Below are 12937 nucleotides of genomic sequence, written 5' to 3' on the forward strand. Positions count from 1 at the left end.
CCATCATAAACGGTCTATGACATGTTCTGCAGTAAGATAGGAGCAGTACATGTGAAATAATACACAAAAGATTCTGTCGTAAAGAGTCCATGACTTGTGGTGCACTGAGGTTGGGGCAGCAGATCTCAAATCATACACAAAACATTCTATCATAAAGGGTCTATGAGTTGTGGTGCACTGAGGTACGGGCATCAGAAGCATTCAGCGTGTGCACAGCCTGCGATGATGCGTGGTCCGGACAGGTCATAATTGGAGCAATATCTGTTGCCTACTGGACTGCGTCATCTGCAATTGCGACTCGATCTGAATTGTGAGCCCTGCTATCCGCACAGACATCGAGGAATGCTTTTTGTCACATTCTTTTAACAAAATCTGAGGACATAGAGTACAATTCTCTCTGCAATTAATAAAAACAAGACTGAATTCATATTGTGAGCTCGGCTGACCGCAGTGTAGTCGTATGGAAAAATACATGAAATATGTATGGAATACATTGTTGAAACATGTAGGTTTCAGAGACATTATAGTTCAAATTGTGAGCTGTGCTGTCCGCAGTGTAGACTGCCATTCAGTGTTCGTTTGGACTTGCAAGATGAATTTGGTTATTGTACTAAAGCTATAAATGATATAAAACAAGTTCTTGAAGCAAGGATACTAAAAGGATATTGTGTAGGTTTGAGGGACGTTATACTTAGTTGCGTACTGCACTCAGCAATTAATGGATGAAGAGTCAATTTAATTGTGAGCCCTGATGACCGCAGTTTAGGCAGAAGGCAGTGGTCAGCAAGGGCCCACGGCCACGTAGCGTTGAGTAGAGCTGCACAGTTTTGGCAATTCAGTGTGTGTGCAGCCAGTGATGATAAGTGGTGCACTGAGTTAGTGGCACCTGAAGCAACCAGCTTGTGTGGACCCTGCAATGATGCGTGGTCTGGGTAGGCCACACTGGTAGCAATGTCTTTTGCCTACTGAATTTTGCCTTAATAAGGCCATTTGGCGATGAGTTATGGTGCACTGAGTTAGTGGTACCTCTGGCGCTCAGTGTGTGCACACTCTGCGATGATGCGTGGTCTGGGCGGGCCACACTGGGAGCAATGTCTTCTGTCTAATGCATTCTGCCTTAATAAGGCCACATGACAATGACTTATGGTGCAGTGAGTTAGTGGCACCTGAAGAACTCAGCTTGTGCGCACCCTGCGATGATGCTTGGTCAGGCAGGTCGCACTGGTACAATGTGTCTTGCCTACTGGACTACGTCATCTGCAATCACCACTCCACCTGAATTCTGAGCCCTGCTGTCTGCAGTGTAGATCGAAGGCAGTAGTCAGCACAGACATCGAGGATTGCTTTTTGCCACATCCTTTAACAAAATCTGAGGACATAGACTACAATTCTCTCTGCATTAAATAAATCAAGGCTGAATTCAATGCTGTCCGTAGTGTAGATCCAAAGCTGATTTCAAGTTGTGAACCCTGCTGTCGTCAGTGTAGATCGAAGGCAGTAGTAAGCACAGACATCGAGGAATGCTTATCGAGGAATGCTTTTTGTCACATCCTTTAACAAAATCTGAGGACATAGAGTACAATTCTCTCTGCATTAAATAAATCAAGGCTGAATTCAATGCTGTCCGTAGTGTAGATCCAAAGCTGAATTCAAGTTGTGAACCCTGTTCTCCGCAGTGCACATCGAAGGCAGTAGTTAGCATAGACATCGAGCAATGCTTTTTGTCACATCTTCTTCACAAAATTCGAGGACATAGAGTACAGTTCTCTGTGCAATTAATAAATCAAGGATGAATTCAAGTTGTGAACCTAGCTGTCCACTGTGTAGAGTGAAGGCAGTAGTCGATACAGACATAAGTCTGTGGTGCGGTGCGCTGGGTTCGCAGGGGGTCTGTGGCGAGGAGGCCCGTGGTCATGGCGGCAGCCACGTGGCAGGGTGAGGGTCGCCACTCTGGCAGACTCTTTTGTCTTCGCATAAGTGAACCACGCCCAGGGCATGGCCTATGTATTTATACTCTTATGCTGGAGTTTCCGTATGTTGGACCAGCCCACTCCGCTTCCGCTTCAAGGGGGGGACAACACAGCTACATGACCGAGATATTCCCCAGTGTCTGAGGGAATATGGTTGTGTCCACTGTGAAGTACACTACACGTATCAATACTATATGTCCACATGGAGAGGTTTGTGGTTTGTATAGTGAGTTGTGTACAGCACATCGCCGGTACACTTGGAATTGTGTGAATTATTGTTGATGTGCAAGTTGCTTCCCTTACACATAGTTGGTTGCCATATCTCCGAACATTCAGCTATTGTGCGGTTGCGGGGATATGGTATTTTGGGAAGGTCCGTTGTCCTGTTTTGCGCTGCCTCGGAGGTAGTAGGGGGGAGTGGTCCGGGGGGAGGTTCTGGTGGTGGTGGCGCTGAGTGTTGTGGCTTTGTTGGGTGTCGGAGCTGCATGATTAGTACCTCTATCATGTGTTGGTCTTTAGATGTGGGTGTGAGTTGGGTCTAATTAGCGCAGTAGATAGTCTACCTTCTTACACCAGTTAAATGTTGATGTTAATTAGTTACTGGTAAGTGGGAATATCGCCTGCTTTTAGGTAGCATTGCAAATTTGGCTTGTTGTTGAAAATATGGGGAAGTGTTGTTTTCGTGTTGTTTTTGCACGGGAACGCCTAGTTGGTATATCATTAGCGCTAGTTGTGGCTTTGGTTTGTGGTGATTTTGTTGGCAGAATGTATCAATGGAAGAGTGGTGAGATTTGCAGTTTTTACCAGGTTGAGAATGGGATGATAATTAAAAAAGACAGAAAAAAAAGATATGCTTAATGAACAAAATAATTAGAAATTAGCATTTAAAAAATCTTTGAAATTCACTGAAAAAAACATAGGTTTTACAGATGATATAGTTAGGAATTAGCATATAAAAACCTTGGAAATTCACTGAAAAAAACATAGGTTTCAGGGGCGTTATAGTTAGCTGGACATTTCACTCATACAAAACCGTTGAAATTCCCCCGTTATAGTTAGTTCAGCTAACTATAACTTGCGCGCCCGCAATGCACTGCTGATGATGTCACATATTACATCACTCATGACATGGTCAGTGGCATCACTCATGACATCACTGATGACATCTCAAATGACATCATCCTTGTGATAATTTTGCAGACCTCCTCTTACCCTAATATAACTGTTGATACACACATTCAAAAATAGAAACAAAAATTTTCAAAAAAATGGACATACCAATACCAGTTACAACAACCTATTCAGTAATTCAAAGATCTGAATTCACATACACTCATTCACCAACAGTCCTATATAGTCACTCATACATGTACTCACTCATCATATTTACTCATACACCTATACATCTTGTTACACACCGCCACTCATTCATAGAGTTACTCACACACATAGCCACTCATCCTAATAAAGAATCAAACATCCATTTACTTGCATATATAGTTATACACACCCCACTACACTTACTTCTACAGAAATGTACACATACTTACTCTCTTAAACAATCACTTATAGAAACACATACTTATTTATACAGGAACTCTTCCAATCTCTCACTCTCACATATATTTACTTATATACACCAATACTCACATATACTAGTTTAAAACATATGTAGTTACTCATAAAGACACTATTGAGACAGTCATTCATTCACTAAGACACCCATACACACACTTATCCACCCATACAGTCCTGCACACATGCTGTCTTCAAAACATACAAGCAGTGAGTCAGTCATTTATGCGTCTATGCACTACGTAAGACCCCCCACTGAACCATACAGACACTCAGACCCTTATACTGATACTCACAAAAACAACTAATAACCCATATAGACACTCATGTAGCTACTCACCAACCTATGCAGTCACCTATACACAAAGTGAGAGACTGATACAGATATTTATATATTTAAACATTACTCACTAACCCATGTTTTCACTAAGGTACACTTAATCAGTCCGTTATACAATCAATTTTTCACAAAAAAAGTCATCCATTTAGACACTTAAATACCCATTTATTCTTCCATCGACCATGAGATATACATATATAAAACATATATAATTTTAAGAAAAACTCACTGGATGATGTCATTTGAGATGTCATCAGTGATGTCATGAGTGATGTCACTGACCATGTCATGAGTGAGGTAATATGTGACGCCATCAGGAGTGCATTGCAGGCGCGCGAGTTATAGTTAGCTGAACTAACTATAACGGGGGAATTTCAATGGTTTTGTATGAGTGAAATGTCCAGCTAACTATAACGCCCCTGTATATATATATATATATATATATATATATATATATATATATATATATATATATATATCCAAAACATCCCACTCCGTAAAGAACAGGGAGAGGCCACACAGGGGGTAGCTTTGGAGAAAATTAATTCAGTTACAGCTGCGCATAATGCATTTCGGCTCCATTGCCTTCTTCAGATGCTGCTGCCTGAGCAAAGAGTGACTCCACCCTCACCTTTCGATTGTCCAGAAGCACTGCCCCGGACGGAAGTCCGCTGACCCAAGGTCACATGATGAAACTCGACTGCAGCTCTCTCACAACTGCAGCTCCCAGAATGCTGTTGGACCGGGTGAGTGTTCATCGGCAGTTGACGAATAAAACAATCCTCATAATAGTAAAAGGCTTTGTATTTGGGAAAGGTGCAGAGTATTCAATTAGGAGTTTTTGCATCAGATGAAAGGTCATTCTCCTCCGGTCCCCTTTGACGTTACAACCACGGGTGCGTGTGCGCCTGCTGAAACTCGAGGCAGTGACATAGTGACTCCGTCTCCTTGCTGGTTACAAGCTGCTCCCCACAGTAGTTTCAGAATGCTGGCGTGCACCTCGGGGTGTGCTGGAGATAATTCAATCCCTTGAACGCTTGTGGTCGCTGCATATGAGCACACAAACTCCGGTTCTAAAAGAAGCCGTCTTACAGGGCGGGCCGTGATCAGGGCACCGGTAGCCCTGTACAATATCGTATCCCAGCGCTTCCCCACTTCGGAAGAATATATATATATATATATATATATATATATATATATATATATATATATATATATATATATATATATATATATATATATATATATATATATATATATATATATATATATATATATATGTATATATATGCAGAAAACGCCATTCGTCATGCCCCCTGTTTCCAATGGAGACCAGAAAAACGTAAGAGCGAAACCACCATTAAGTGCTCATTTCTTCAGTGCTTTATTCGTGCAAAATTCTGCCAGCAATTATATATATATACCAGTGTATTTTCTACTAAGTAGTGTAAAATCTGTGCCACTTGGAATGAAATAGGTGGGAAATGCTACTAAACAGCATGCACTCTAGTGCAGAGATTTTCTTTACACATTGTGTATTCTCACCAAAACGAAGCAAAGTCCTAAGGGAGAACTAGACATGAAAGATGTGTTTCTACACTCACCCTAACAATGTGCACAGTCACAACCTTGGAGACATGAATGACATGTTGTGGAATAAATTGAAAGAATTCCACAATTTATTTTTATAGATAAATTCAGTGCTATGAATATATTTTCCGTCTGTAATGATATGTAAAAACAGAAAAATTGCTGTGCTAAACATTAAGGGGCATATTTACAAACCCCTATCGCCAAACGTCACTTTTAACGACGTTCCTGTGGCAGTAGGGATTCACCTTATTTACAAGCAACGTTAAGCCACTTAACATTACTTAAAGCCACTTAACGGGACTTAAAGCCACCTTGTAAATAAGGCACCATTTCACGCTGTACTTAGTGTGAAAGGGGTGGGTAATGGGTGTTGTGGTAGACATTCCACCGCACCACCCATTGATTTTGACGCTGCCCCCATTTACAAGGGTAGCATAAATAGGAGGTAGCACCAAAATTAAGACCAGGGAAAACGTGGCCTTAACATGGCGAAATGAGGAGAAATGCTTTATTTTGCCTTGCTTTTACTGTTTCTATGTGTCCTGCATTGGGCAGCACACATAGAAACAGCAAAACACCTTGAATGATGGTTTATGTGCAGGAGGGTGTCTCTCCCTCCACATAAACAATCATTAAAACAAATGACGATTACAACTTCTATGATTGCTGCACAATACAGCACACATACAGGTTTCAAATTGCCGTTTTTGATTGTATATGTGCAGGAAGGTGCAACTTCCTGCACATAAGCAATCGTTCTCCCAACGCAGGCACCCTTGCACTATGGTGCAAGAATGGCTGTGTTGGTGCTAGGCAGCTTAATTTAGCACCAGCGCCAGGGAAAAAGCAGGGATGTGCCGTATATTTGTAAATATGGTTCATCCCTGCATTTTGGGAATGGCAAAGCACGGCATTAGCAATTTTTGCTTAGCCTCACACTCTGCCATTCTCTTCTAAAAATGCCCTCCAGTATCTGACTAGCTAGGGAAAAGATTATTGAGATAAAGGTGGAGGTTGGTGAAAGTGTTTTTAAGTCTATCTTCTCAGGCAGATGTCACTTGACCTGAAGTTATTAGAAAATAGTTTTTTAGGAGTACTACAGGCAGAGACTGCAGCTGCACCCAGCTATTGGTTTACCTGGGGATAGGTTTTGAGTTTGCCAACGCTGTTTCCAGAGAATGTGAGCTTGCCCTCAAAGCAGCTGTGATCATTTGCTTTTTAAGTCAAGCTATTGTGTTACAACAAAGATTTCCCTTTAGGTCACACACATGCTACCGCAGTGCCATATGTCATGCAGATAATTGCATAGTTTGTTCTTCGCTGGGAGCAGGATAGATGGGAGCAGAGGAGTCAAGATGAATGTGTTGTTGCATTGCATTCCCACCCATCTCCCACCATCCCTTTGCCTCATCAATTTCAGAGGTACCTTAAGATGGCACTGTTTTAGAGAATGGTGTTTTACTTCCTAATTCCTGATGTAAATATTTATGGGCAGAAGAGTCTTTTTGTAAGCTCTTGATCTCTTGAATGCTTATTCATCTCCCTACATTCATACACAAAGTCCTGTCAGTCGTTACTTTCTCCAGTTTTATATCGGCAGTCATTACATCAAGGTAAAACAAAATACCCTCCCGAGCACTCAAATCACAATTATATAACTCAATGTCCATAAATGTATTCTTCTTCTGTGTAAAAATATTCTTCAATCGGTACAGTTCCTTGTCCGTATGTCCAAAACAAACAATGTAGTGTGTACGTGTTCATCCAACATAAACAAAATCCACAGCAGCCAACACGTGTTTCATCTTGCTATATCAAGCAACTTGACTTCTTCAAGCCTGCAAGCCCAAATAAACAATATATAAACACAATATATAATTGTATCACAAACACTAATATAACTTATGATACCTTATTAAATAAAGCGGTATCTAAGCACTATATACAGAGACAACTCAAAGCCACCAACACCCGGTGTTACAAAGGAAAAGAAAAGTTATCAACAGATCCTAACCCAAAGCATGTTTAAGTCACTACAACGTTGTGATTTGCCCTAGAGCAAAGGTTATATTCATATCAGGTTACTCAAACCTGATAATATTAGTTGTTATTTGGTCTACTTAGTTATGTAAATGAAATAAGATTATAAAGTCACCTGATATATAGTTCCCCGGATAATCACCATGTCAATCGATCCGTAATGTCAAACAATACGCAACTCCCTCTCTGTAATATTAAAGTCAAAGATGAATGTAACCACCCTTACATTTAGCTTTAATCACATCAACATCTTAAGTCATTTCGCCAGATATGCTTATGCTTACAATATGCTTACATTAAGCTGTACTTGCTAATCTATTCAATCTCATATGTAATGGGCAAGACTCCTTGTCCTTACTAAGACAATATCCATCTCATATATAAGCAAAACATATACAAAAACATCCCATAAAACCTATAATTTCTAGCCCTGGGCTCGCGTAGTTTGCAAAGTTTGCGCAACTTCGCACTACGCGAGCTGCACGTAGCACATTGCGAACACGCAGCGTAGCGTAGTGCAGCGGTCATATTTGCTTGTTCGCGGTCCTCAACGTCATGTTCGCGAGCAAGCAAAATGACATCCTGGCGAGACTCTCTCAACGTGGGGAGGTCAGGTTTCTCATTGCGAGTGGTCGTGCATGCTCGCGACCGCTCGCAATGAGAAACTACCAGTTCGCGTTGAGAAAGCTGCCGCTCGAGTAAAAATCTACTCGAGCGGCAGAAAACTACAGCTCGCACTGTGCAAGATGCCATTTTCAATGATTGCACAGTGCCGGATGCTTGTTTGCACTGTGCAATAATTGAAAATGCATCTTGCACAGTGCGAACATGCTACTACGCAGCTCACGTAGTGCTACGTGAAGTTTGCGTAGTGCGAAGTGCACTTCGCGTAGCTTCGCGTAGCGCTACTTCGTGAACTACTCCCACCCTTAATAATTTCTCCATGGAGTCTGATATTAATTTGACAACCATGGTACTACAATAGCCACCCACACCCACTGCAATCCATCGGTTCAAATGTTGCAATAGGCTGTTCACGAAATGTACCCAGTCAATCCTCCTGTAGTAATCACGATCCTCCTTTCGTAATGTTAAGTAGTGCTCCTATCCAGAATTGTCCGTGTGGTACACGGATTCAGCATCTATAGTCAACAAGAAATATACGAACTACGTAAAACAAACTGCAAAAATATTTTCTAAACAAGCACTTCCCTAATTTAACTGTTCCAATCATGTGGACATATACCCTTAAAACCACCTGATTCAGTAGAGCGCCCCGTTTGTTTACCTGGTAACCTAGTATTCAGTGTGCATTACATCAAGGTAGTTTCAGCATAAGTAGTTTTACATATTTTTTTTTTACAACTGAGGTGCCTTTACTTTAAGGTGAGTTTGTGAGTATTATTTTTATATACTTTAATTCCAAAAAGGGAATTTAATTATTATTTTTTGTGTATTATATGTTTTTAAATTACAATACTCGTATTTAATTTACTTTCAATTTAAAATATTATACATTATATTACATTAAATTATTTATTTAATATATTGCAATTTTAAACTACCCTTCTCTGAAACCTCAAAACTCTTATTTTCACTTAACACTACCCTTCCCTGAACCCTAAACACCCCTTATTGCTCTTTACCACTGCCTTTCCCTGAACTTCTTAATGGTACCTGTTCCTTAAATGTAAAAAGCACTTACTACTCCATACAAGTGTCATTACCTGGACCCTAAAAGTCCTTACTAACCCTTGTCGTTATACTTCCCTGAACGCTAAAACACTACTCCTTAGTGCTACCCATCCCTGAACAAAAAATCCTTACTACCCCTTGATGCTGCACTTCCATGAAATCAATAACCTCTTACTCCCCGTAATGCGACCTCCTACTTCCCCTTAATGCTACCCTTCCCTGAATCGTACAAACTACTTGTAACCTGTTAACACTCACTCATGTGCAGTGTAAGGGTGAAATTCTGAAGAAACACATAACCACATTTTTGATTCCCCAGGTATTTTCTCAATTCTAAGGGGACCCTCAGGATCCCACTTGTGATTCCTAATATTTTTATTGCCAACTTTCTCCCCACAGTCATCAATACCACTGGTATTGGTAACTCTGGTAAGGAGTAACCAGTGGTATTAGGAACGTTGTAATAACACCCATAGTGGTGTTGAGCAGCATAAAAAATATTACCTGTTTAAAGAGTTAGAAGAACGATTTTATGATGTCTGTAGAGGCACATTTAGGACTCTGATGGAATACATTCTACTGGTTACGTACAGTAGAGATATGTTGTGTTTTAATTTGGGAGAAATGAGCAACACTGAACTAATGGAGTCAATTGCAGAATACTGAATTCCTTGTTGTTAACCACAATTCAGCAATAGTGTTACCACAGCCGGTTAGCATGGCAATACCAGACATCTAGATCCAAAAATGTGCAAGCATTGTGTCTGTGTGTTTTTGTGCAGCTATTTGTGTTAAAATAACACCAGTTTTTTTCTTGTGCGTTAAAGCTAATAGGTAAAGAACGCAGTACTTTTTCTCTAAATCCAAAAGTAGTGTTTAAACAACTGACAACCACTTTCTACAATTTTCACCAGATTTGTACAACTTCCCACATACTCCAAATGACACCCAAAGTATTATGTCTGAGAATGACAAAATACACAAAGCATTAGCACATGATTATTGTAAATTGTGTATAATAATGTCATATCTGTGTAAGGTAAACTTCCCTTTTTAGGTCAGGCTTGACAGCAACGCTGTCTGGATGACATATTTGTACCAATTCCTTAAAATAGAGGAAGATTGGGCTTTTGCATTGCTTCGCCAGGCGACTATTACTCTCTCACCTCATGCTACTAGCTGGCAAAGTATTATTCCGAATTCTGGGGAGTGCTGTCATTTAAAAAACATCAGGGAATACTCTGAGGGGGATATTCACAAGAACCCAACTCCGATTTATTCCCACCGTAATGCAACAACTGTGGAGATAGAATTAACACCCTATTCACAAACTGGTGCAACCTGCAGACATCACCTGTATTCCCGCAATAACTGTCCCAAAATGTATCTCTACGTGGACACCACCAACTAACCCTAATGAGATGCAGAGCAGGTATTCCCATGCAAAAACACACGAAAAAACCACAACACCACTTTCACAACGAACTGCCAGATCTGCGAAGCGAAACAAAAACATGCGATAAGCCGCTGTAGCAGCAGAGAATTAACACCTGCCTATTGCTGGTGTTAAGCAGGGCGACTACCTGCAGCATGAAAGCGAGCCCAGCCAAGAGCCACACCTGAAGACCAACAGATGCCATGGTGACAATGATCATGCAACGCGGATACCCATGAGGGCCACAACAACCCCCGCAACCACCCCACGCCCCCACTCCCCACGGCCCTCCCCCCGGACATACAAATACTGTGCACGCCACAAGAGCCACAACAAACGCACGATGACGCACAGTGCCAAAATAAATATACACATGTGTGGCCAGAAGAACGAGAAACAGTCACACAGCAGTGAAGTCACAACCAAAAACTTTATTGAAACACAACACAAAACAGCAATGCGGAAGACTCCTGTTGGGTCCGCCAGGGACAATCTCGACGACACAGCCTGGAAGAGAAAGCACAAAATCAGGACGTGTGTTATGCGCACATCAAAGGAGCGAGACACAGAGAAACAGAGAAGGAAAGTGAGCCAGAGAGAGAAAGAGAGGGAAGGAAATGAAGGTAGAGAGAGAGAGAGAGAGAGGGAGGGTAGCAAGAGAGAGAGAGAGAGGGAAGGGAAACAGAGAGAGAGAGAGCGAAAGATAGAGGGAAGGAAGAGTGAGAGAGAGAGGGAAGGGAGAGAGAGAGAGAAGAGAGATAGAGTGAGAGAGAGAGAGAGGGGGAAGGGAGAGAGAGAGTGAGAGAGAGAGAGATGGAGAAACTGCCGCCCTTGCATACAAAGGCCCTACTGCTCACCTGCTGCCACCGGTGTGTCCATTAGTAGGCACACCACATGCCCGTGCAAGCTGCAGGCCCTGTCACGCCACCATGATATTGTCCACATCATGCGGCTCCACCCCAGCAAGTCCCACACATAATGCTGAGTCCTTAGTCATCAGTGGCAGAGACCACATCAGTGCACACATCATCATCGCAGGCTGCACACCCACTCAACAGTTACGTGTGCCACCAACCCTGTGCAACGCTAGTCAGCGCCACGTGGTGGTCGGCCCGTGTCGGCCTCAAGGCCTCGGGTGCCACTAACCCTGTGCTATGCCAGTCAGCGCCACGTGATGGTAGGCCGTGTTGGCCGCAAGGCTTCGGGTGCCACCAACACTCAGCACAGCAAATCATGGGCCCTTTATGATTGAGCACAGTGGAGCGTCGGTCATCCATTCACCACCGGCAGAGGGAAATGTGACGTTGTCAGCCCCTTATATTAGCGGGGTCTCATGGCCTGCGATGCCTGTGCCGCAGGGGTGTGGAGTGTGTGCAGACCTGCCCTCAGGGAGTTGCCGTGACATGCTGACAACTAGACCAGTGACCTGCACACCACCAGCGTCTACGCCTGCGACAGGTAGCTATGTGGGTCCCCACTTGGAGAATCAGTGGAGTGGTCTGGCCTGGCGTACGCCGGACCAGCGCAGGGCTTGCAAAAATGACTTGGGGGCTCTGGGCGTGGTTCAGTCCATGTCCGGACAAGGAAGTTACTAATGCGTGTTTCCCCGTTGTAGTGTCCAAGGTAGCCTGGACACAATAGGCAATGTAGTACACAGTGACAGGCATCACACTAGATGAGCATCATTGCAATAAGGGAAATTCCTGTCCCCACTTATATCCATACAGTCATGCAGGAATGATGAAAGACATGACACAGCAGTGCGTTACAGGATGTTTATTGCACATCCAGTGGAGTGTTAAAGCTGGAGCGGTACAGGGCCAGGCCAAGCACACCACACAATATTGGCCCGTGGAGGGCCAGCCAGAGTCCATCCGGGGATGACAGGTGCTGTGGAAGAGGAAGGGAACAGTCCGCAGTCTGGTCGCCGTGTCATTGGTCATCAAACAGCATATGGCAGTCCATATCACTGCCCAAGGTGAGTGCAGCGGAGTGTATTGGGGGTCAGTGGGCGGTCATGAGGCCATGTGCGACACCAAGCAGAAACAGGCCAGGTGGCTGAGATGAATGCTGCTGCCTCCTTCTGACAGCAATCCCATCCACATCCTCGTCCCAGTATGTGTGCTCTGCCTCACCTTTGGGTGTTGCAGTACCGGCTGCGGCACTGTTTGCCACTGACACATCAGGGGCTGGAGGTGAATTGTCAGCCGCACTGTGTGGCAGTGGAACATCAAGTGCCGGAGTGGATATGCCTGCCGCACTATGAGGCACTGACACACCAGGGGGCAG

This window comes from Lissotriton helveticus, chromosome 7 (assembly GCF_964261635.1).
Source record: "Lissotriton helveticus chromosome 7, aLisHel1.1, whole genome shotgun sequence".
In the NCBI taxonomy this organism is placed as follows: Eukaryota; Metazoa; Chordata; class Amphibia; order Caudata; family Salamandridae; genus Lissotriton; species Lissotriton helveticus.